The sequence below is a fragment of the Crocodylus porosus genome, unplaced genomic scaffold (assembly GCF_001723895.1).
Source record: "Crocodylus porosus isolate Cpor-Errol unplaced genomic scaffold, CroPor_comp1, whole genome shotgun sequence".
Lineage (NCBI taxonomy): Eukaryota > Metazoa > Chordata > Crocodylia > Crocodylidae > Crocodylus > Crocodylus porosus.
This window is the reverse complement of record NW_017728886.1, coordinates 257,800,635-257,809,099: the sequence shown is the minus strand read 5'-3', so window position 1 is coordinate 257,809,099 and position 8,465 is coordinate 257,800,635.

Sequence of the window (8,465 nt, the reverse complement as noted above, 5' to 3'; positions counted from 1 at the left end):
ATCCTCCCACATCTTAGTGTCATCAGCAAATTTGAACAGGGTGCTTTTTACCCCCTCGTCCAAGTCACTGATGAAGACGTTGAACAGTGCGGGCCTGAGCACTGAGCCCTGGGGGACCCCACTGCCCACGTCCTTCCACGTTGAATATGACCCGTCCACCACCACTCTCTGGGTGTGGCCCTCCAGCCAGTCATTTAAATCCAGAATTTAATTTGCTTATATTTTCCAAGAATGATATTCCCGCGTTGCTTTAGGTAATATATTCAGGAAACACTTATTTCTTAAGATAAAAGACCAGGAAAATACCAAAGAAATTTGGTGTTTTATTTATAATTATATTCAAGTATCCAGTATTTTTACAAATAATTACTACAGCTTGAAAAGAGCTCCTGTCATGGGAACCAAAATTTAATGTTTCTTCCTCTTCTCAATTTTCTTCTATTGTCAGCTGCTTTTCTTATAAAGGTCTCTTTGTCCTGAAGGAGCTAAGCTAGCTTTGTAATCACAGAGCTGAGACAAGTTTTTTTTTTTGTTAAAGCAGCTCTGCCTTTCAACGTAAATAGGTAACAGTTGCTGGAAATGATTGCTTAATTCATCTCGCCCGTCGTTTTTAGTCATTTTGGCTGTGTTATTAGAGGGACTGAAGTTATCAGACTTACATGACGTTCCATCTGTCAACACTAATGGACACTAATAAAGTCCTGAAATAGTGTCTCGGTTTTTGAAATGGGGTTGACAGACTCGTTACGTGTGTTACATGCTGCAGAATTAGAAATGGCAGCTACTTTAAGTTTTGTTTTTAAAACCTTGAGAAGTTTGGGGTGTTTCACAGTTCTGAAAGGATTAGCCTTTTTTTTTTTCCAGAAAGGATAATCTGAGATGTAATGAGAAATATGAATTAGAAATGAGAACTAGGAGCTTTCAAAGGAATTAAACCCCCTCAATGCTAGAGGCATATGCCGACCTCTAACTATTCCTGTCTGCCTGGTAAGGCAGAAGGGTGAGAAAGCTGGAGGTCTAACACAATGCTTGAATGGCAAATAGTTACAGACTTGAATATGCATTCCCTTTTTGCATAAATGACAGCACATGTGAAGCCAAGCCTCTCTTGGGATTGGGGGTGGGATGGAGGTCGCAAGGATGAGAGCCTAACTGAAGTGTATTTGGCAATACAAAAACTCAAAAAGAAACACTGTGTTGTTGTTAGGCTGTGCGCGACAGCTTCAGCTGCACACTGCCTCTTCTGCACAAATAAGGCCCGTTTTTGATTTATGTGAAATACCATGAATCACTCCAGGGTTGTCCAGCCTCTGAGTGGTTAGGGACTGCATGCTGCTTGGGCCACACACCGCCCAGTGCCATCCCCTCCACTTCACCAGACCATATTGTCCCCCTCCCCCACATGTGCACCATGTGGACCCCCAGTATTCAGAGCAGCATTGTAGGGACATGGCTGGGTGCCCAAAGCAGCTTTTTTTTCCTCTTTCCCATTACACCACTGGCCCATAGACTTTGGTGGCAGCAGCAGGAGAGCAGTAGGAGCAGTGCCTGGACTAGTAGCCTGGGGGGCCATATATTAACCCCTCAGTGCCTGTACGTGGCCCACAGCTCTGCACTACTCAATGTAAGCATTACCATGTATTAAATATAAACAAATTGGATCCTTACTGGAAAGATGCCTATGTTTTACCTATAGCTTCTCTTCATCTTCTAAGCTTCTACCACTTCCTGAGTCCCCATTCCCCCTAGGCCTCTGTCCACGACCATCTCTCTTGAAACAGCTCCTCTTCTCAAGTCTTGCTGAAGGACACATCTCAGTAGTTATCATAGATCCACCCCGGAAAAATGTAAAAGCCCTGAATCTAATGTGCAAAACAGAAGCACATTTTCCCCTAAGCAAAGAGTTTCTTTCTTACCTGCTGATCTTCCCAACTTCCCAAATCAGAAGTTTTAGGCTGTGAGGAAGGGCCATGCGCAGTGCAGCATGTGGTAGGTAGGAGGGAGTTTCTGACCCATAAGCAGGGGTGACAGCACACAAGTCTCATAGATTCATATCTTCACCTTAGCTGACCGTTTGCTATTATTCCATGCGTGTTTCTCCGATAGCCCAAAATCCTTAGTTACTTTTCCAGTTCTGTTAGTCAGTTCAGTCTGAAGGTCATGATTCCTGCTGATCGTAGAACCCAAATAGCAAAGACTGTCAACGGCACCAAGAGATGTATCCTCCGGAGTGATGTCAGGTATTGGTTCTTTCATCTCTTAGTACATGATCACAGTCTTCTTGAGATGAATTGCCATCCCAAAGCTCTTGCACGATTCAAAAAATCTGCCCAAGAGATTTTTCATGGAAGATTCAACCAAGGCCATGTCATCCGCCAACAGGAAGTCTCTCAGAACCAGTTCTTTCACCTTGGTTTTCACTCTAAACCTTGGAGTACTGAAGAAGCCTCCATCTAGTCTTGTTCAAAGATAAGAAGGTAAGAAGGACCTTTAAGGCATGCAGATGCTATAGTGAGGAGAGCTGTATAGACTAATCAACTTCTTGACTTATTTTTCCTCCTTGAAGGTCTGAATACTCTGTAGGACCAAAATTTCTTCTCCAGGGCATCTACTTTCAGCAATCTCCATGTGATTTTCCTGGGAATTAATTTTTTGGCCTTTCCTTCTATTCCACCTCCTAGCGGGGCTGATATTCTGTCGGGTATTGTATCATTACTTCTTCGGGCTCAAAGATTCCAACGTGACTAATTTCCTTGGTTAAGTTACCAGACTCTCTGGTAGCAGTTGACAAGCCATAATGTAGCTTAGATACTTTCTCTAAATCCATGCCCCAACCCTTTCAGCCTTGTCTTTCTCCATTATAGCAGTAGCTGAATAAAAGTTACTTTACTTTGACTACTGCAGTGGTTCGCAACCTTTTCAGACTAGAAAAACACATAGACTCCAGGCACCCCTTGATAGACTCGAGGTACCACTCGGAAGATGCCAGCTCTCAATTTTCACCTGTTTTTTTTTCTTTTAATGTAGAAAAATCCTAGAGCAATTCTTCTGTTACAAAGAACACACAAGGCCGCAACGGGTCAGAATGTCTATAATACTGTGGATTCGTATTTGAAATCTCTGAGTTTGTCTTGTGAATCAGATCATGTTTGTACACCTAACAGTGCTAACATTGTGCAGCATGCTTGAAATGATCTTAAGACCGCCCGCGGTGCTGTGGCACCCTGTTTGAGAATCGCAGGAATGGAAAAGAAAGTGAAATGGGTGTTACAAATTTAGAATAAGAGCTTCTGAGCCTCTTACTTCTAGATCCTTTCTCTTTCAGTTCTAAAAGATGATTTAGTTAGTTAGAATAATAAAACATCTAAAACTACCTGCAAGGGCATTACACACAAATTGGTCGCTGCTACCACTCACTGTCATTTCAGAATGAACGAAGCTGTGGTTGCCGCGTTTGATGCTGAGCCCAGTGGTCTCGGTTTGTGTTATGCATGCTCTAATCACACCTGCTGGGGTCTCCTCAGGGGTTTAGGCACAAGGCCATGGGATTTGTGACTCCCCAAAGCCCTTAGGAATGAGAGGTGTGCTGAGATGGTCAGCTCTGCCCCAGCGGTGGCATCTCGGCATGCTCAGTAGCAGAACGTGGGGTGCCCAGGGAACTTCAGCTTAGAGAGAGTTTACATGTGTACAGACCACCAGGCGTCAGTGTGGTTAGGTGGGGTTAATGTGGATCACCTTCTAGGACTTGGGTGCCTAAATTCTGCCAAAGTCTCACTTTAGGTACCTAAGTACTTTTTTGGATCAGGGCCTATCTCTCTGCTTGAACGGCACATTACAAATGAATAATAAATGTATCTTCTGAACAGCCTCGTGAGAGCAGGAAGTATTTCTGACACCATTCTACAGTTGGGTGACTTGGGTACAGAGGACATAAAGTTCTGCTTCAGCAAAATACTTAGCCACAAACCTTAGTCCATCCCTATTCTGAAAAGTACTTAAACTCATGCTTACCTTTAAGCACATGCATTAAGTCAAGGAACTTAGGTATATAAAGTTAAGTGTGTGCTTCACAGGATGGGCGGTCAGATAACTCGCCTTTAGACACACAGGAAGTCTGTATTAGAGCCAGAAAGTGCTGTGTTGCAGTCCTCTGCTATTGTCACAAGATCACCCCTTCTTAACCTACTAGGTTTTTGCGATCTCTCTTTTCTCAGATTCTGTGAGAAGATGATTTTGTCCACTTCCCTGATGATGCCCAGTTGCTCTCTGCAGCATTATTGAGTGCATTGGGATAAGCTTGAAATATTTTTTGGAAATCTGTTTCTCTTTACTGAACCAGACTGTCTTGCATTTTTGTGTGAGAATGGGACGCATTCACTTTCCCAGGCTTTCAGAATGCAACTTTCAAGGCTTTGGAGGCCAGCATCACTTTTCCCCCACTGCGAGTATCTGTGAGGCGTGTGGCTCAATCCAGTTCTTACGAGGCAGAAGGCAAACTGTTAGTAGTGGAAGTCTCCAGAATTATTTCACATCATGATTCATTCCTGTATTCCTACTCTTTGACTTCTGCTAAAGTACCATGAGAATGGATTAAACTCCCCACCCCATTTTATACATCTTAAGCTTTTCTATAGCAGCTAGCACTGTATTGTACAAGTACTGTATTATGAAACACTCCTATAAAATTTATACTGTTTGTAGCCCAATAGATGTGGTAGTGAACAAAATAGTCAGTGGACATCCATGTGTAGAGAGACAGATGAGTACGCACATGCGTTTCCCCAGGGACAAACAGCAGCAGCACATAGTTGTGCCGCTGCTACTTGTCCCTGGAGAATGCTTGTGCACGTGCGCTTTGGCACATAGCAAGTTGCCCTAGGTGGGGTAGGGGAGGCTGAGGCCAGCACTTCGGCTGGCCGCAGCAGCCTCACTCGGCATCCTGGGGGCTTGCTGGGGCTGATCCAGTGGTGCCACCTTGCTTTTTTAAGGTACAGGTTGTTTTGACACTGGGATCTCCCAGTGTCAAAAAACCCCCTCCAGGCTGCAAATTAGCAGCGCAGTGAATGCCTGCATGTGCAGTTAATGCAGTTTGCAGCACCATGGATGGATCTGCTCTGCTGCATAGCACACGCACATGCTTGTCTGGACATGCCTCATGGTTGCTAATCTTAACTATATTGTGGTTTGCCAGGTATATCCTTCATTTTGACCCAACTACAGCAGATTGTCAATGAGCTCTTGCAAAAAAAGTGAGGCATGACTTGAGTGGAAAACCTTTAACCTTTATGCAGAAAGTAGTGTTTATAATTCAGTAGGAGGTGCTGTTCTTTTTGAGTCTGTGTCAGTATATTTGGGAGACAGTGATACTGCCCGTGCTATTTTTCAGCTGAGATGTAAAACTGGTATCTTGGCATTAAAGATCCCAAGACATTTTTTCACCAGAGAGAGACTTGGCGTCATAGCCAGATTCAGATATCTTGATGAATGGGCATGATACAAATGCAGTGGGTAGTCCTAAAGTCTTTTATTTTTTTCCCTTTTGCAATTTGGTTAAGTCATTTATGATATCTATGACATTCCCAGTAGCAGGAATGGGGAATACCATCATCTTGAAGGAGAAAGGAAAACAGCAATTTTTGGAAGGGTTTCCAACGTACATGCATAGTAACAGATTAAGCGATCTACGTTCCCCCATAGTGTCAACTGGATATGTTTCTGTTCACTTCCTGCTTTGAAATCACCATGCTGCGTTGCTATGCAGAACTGTCATTTTCCTCTGAAGTGGTAAATATAGCAATTACCATATAGACGGATAAACAGAAAAGCACTTTGGGATGGATGGCATTTTATGGATATGAAGTGTCTGTTTTATATGTACAGCTCTTCATAACAGCCTTAGGATATACAAAATTAAAGCACAATATAGACAGTTCCTAAGGACTGTATTCACAAGCTGAAACTAGTCACCTTTACCCTGGCCATTAGTGCACATTTGTACAATAAGTGGTTCCACTTCTTGTAGGAAAGGGGTGCAGTTGTTACTTGGGTTCTCTTTTTGCATGTGTGCATACCGTTGTTTTGTGCAGCACAAATAATTGAGCGTCAATGAAGACGTCACTTGCGTTCGCTAGCTTGCAGCACTTTGCTAGCGTTAGCCAAGCAAAGAACGAAGTAGAGGCCCTTGATTATTTTAACACTGACTGATCCAACCTTGGTCTGCCCTCAGCAGCTTCCCAAGCCAAAAGTAGCAGTATATAACTTGGGATTGGGATCTATTTCTACTGGGTGCTATTGAAAAATCATTCCCTTTCGGTGTCAGGGACCCCTCTTAGTATCACAGTAAAGTCCACAGCATAACGGGGTCCCTGACACCAAAAAAGGCATGGTATTTTTAATGCAAAAGATTTAAAACCTAAGCTCTTTCCCCAAATGTGTTCCCATGCTGACTGAAAATAGGCAGCCCTTTAGAGAAGAAAAATAGGCTAGTACTGATACAATTGCTTTGATAGGCATCTCTAGCATAAATGAATGCTCACTAGAAATAGATCCAAATTGCCTGGAGAACTGGAAGTTCTTATAACTCTGCTGTTCAGTGCAGCCAGAGTGGGGTGAGCAAGAGGTCTCTTTCTTGTCTTTCATCCTGGTACCCATTCAAGCTGCTCTCTTGTGCAGTAGTGCTCTTTTTCTTAAGTTTATCTTGAGGTCTTGCTGCCAGTGCTGTTCTGGTTTTTCCACTAGCCTTCTGCTGTGTCTCTAGTCTTTCCACTGTCTCTCCCATAAACATGCACCTACCCTGCCACTAAGTACAAGCCAGTCAAATGCCTTTACCCACGCAGCTGCAGACCCAGTTTCTTGACGCCTGGTACCCTAGATAAACTTCTGTGGCACATAGAGGGGCGATGGGCTTTATAGCCATGGGCCAGCATGAGAAAGGAACTTGTCAGCTCAATGGGTTTCCCTGCTTGAACCGCACAACCCAGTGCAATTGGGCCCATACTTCTCTGTGTGTTATTTTCTTCTTTCTCCCTTTCTCTCAGTTTTTCAGGGTTGTTCTAACCACAATGCCTCCATCCTTAAAAAGAAAAAAATGTGTAAGTCACAAAACCTAATGCAAATTAAAATTCCTTCCCACTTTATACATCAAGAAGATTATTGTTAGTGATTGGAGAATAGGGACTAGCCCAGATGGTAATGCTAGCTCCTACACTGGGGGTCAGAAACAGACACCTTGCAGGCTGAGCGTGCCCACCCCGAGCCACTAGATCAGCCTGTAAAGCTGGAGGTTTTACTTATGCCTGTTCTCCAAGCTTTGGTCCAAAGCAGGCCTGGTGGATTTGGCGGTGCATCAGCATCAGGGGACTTTGTTAACATCTGTGCTAGAGCCAGGCAACCGGGAGCTATGTCTGTGCTGCCTCTACTTCCCCGAGCCCTCTGCTCCCCTTTGCAGCATGGGTGCAGCTTCCAGCAGGTGGAGAGCTGCACTGGGTCTGGGCACCATGGGGAGAGGAGGAGGGGGAGCAGGGTAAGCAGCAATGTGGATGCAGCTTGCAGATACCTGGGGCCAGTGCAGCTCCTCACTGGCTGGAAGCTGGGCTTGCACCATAGCGAGGGAGCCATAAACCAGTTTCAAAACGGCTGAAATAGGTTTGCGAGAAACCTGGTGAAATGTAGAATCAGACTTAAATGATTTGGCTCAAACTGGTTTATGCAATGTCTGTCCCAGACCCCTTGCTGGTTTAAGATGAACCAGAGACCCCCAGCATCCCGGCATGCTCTCTGGGCTGGGAGGGGTCTCTGCTCCAGCGCAGCCAGGCTGGCTGTGCCCCTCTGCTCCCCAGCCGGAGCAGGGACAGGCAGGTTCCGGGGTCTGGCCAGAGAGGGGTTTAATCCCCCGCCCTGTGCCACTGGCAGGGACCTGAGCAGGGTTTGTGGGTTGCTTCCTCCTCCTTATGCAGCACCGGGCACCTCCCCGGGCAGGGAGCGAGTACTGTGGTGGCAGCTGGCAGACCCGGCTGCCAGTGGGGGTAGAGGGGAAGTAACTCTCCTCCCTGCCCCCCTCTGCCTCAGGGGCCAGAAGGATGGGAAGCAACTGGCAGACCCCACTCAAGGAGTGGGGAGTAAAACCCCTCTTTGGCCAGTTCAGCCCAGGTTGGCCACCCCCCTCCTCCCCCACCCCCGCAGCACAGCTTCTCTGCAGCCGAGAGCCTGCCGGTGCCTGGCCTGGCATGCGCCTGCGTTGCCTTCGTCCGAAGCAAATGTTTGTCCTGTTCCAGACCAGTTCAGCCTAGGCAGGTTAGACTGACCTGCAAAGGTTGAATCAATTCAGGCTCCAGCTTTTTGAATGCTTGTCCTTAGCCTATAGGTGTAATATTGGTTAAGGGTGGTGCTTTATGCAAATATAAGTCTCACGAGACTATTGTTCCTTTATAGTGTAACTTATATTCTCCCATTATTGTGCATTATTT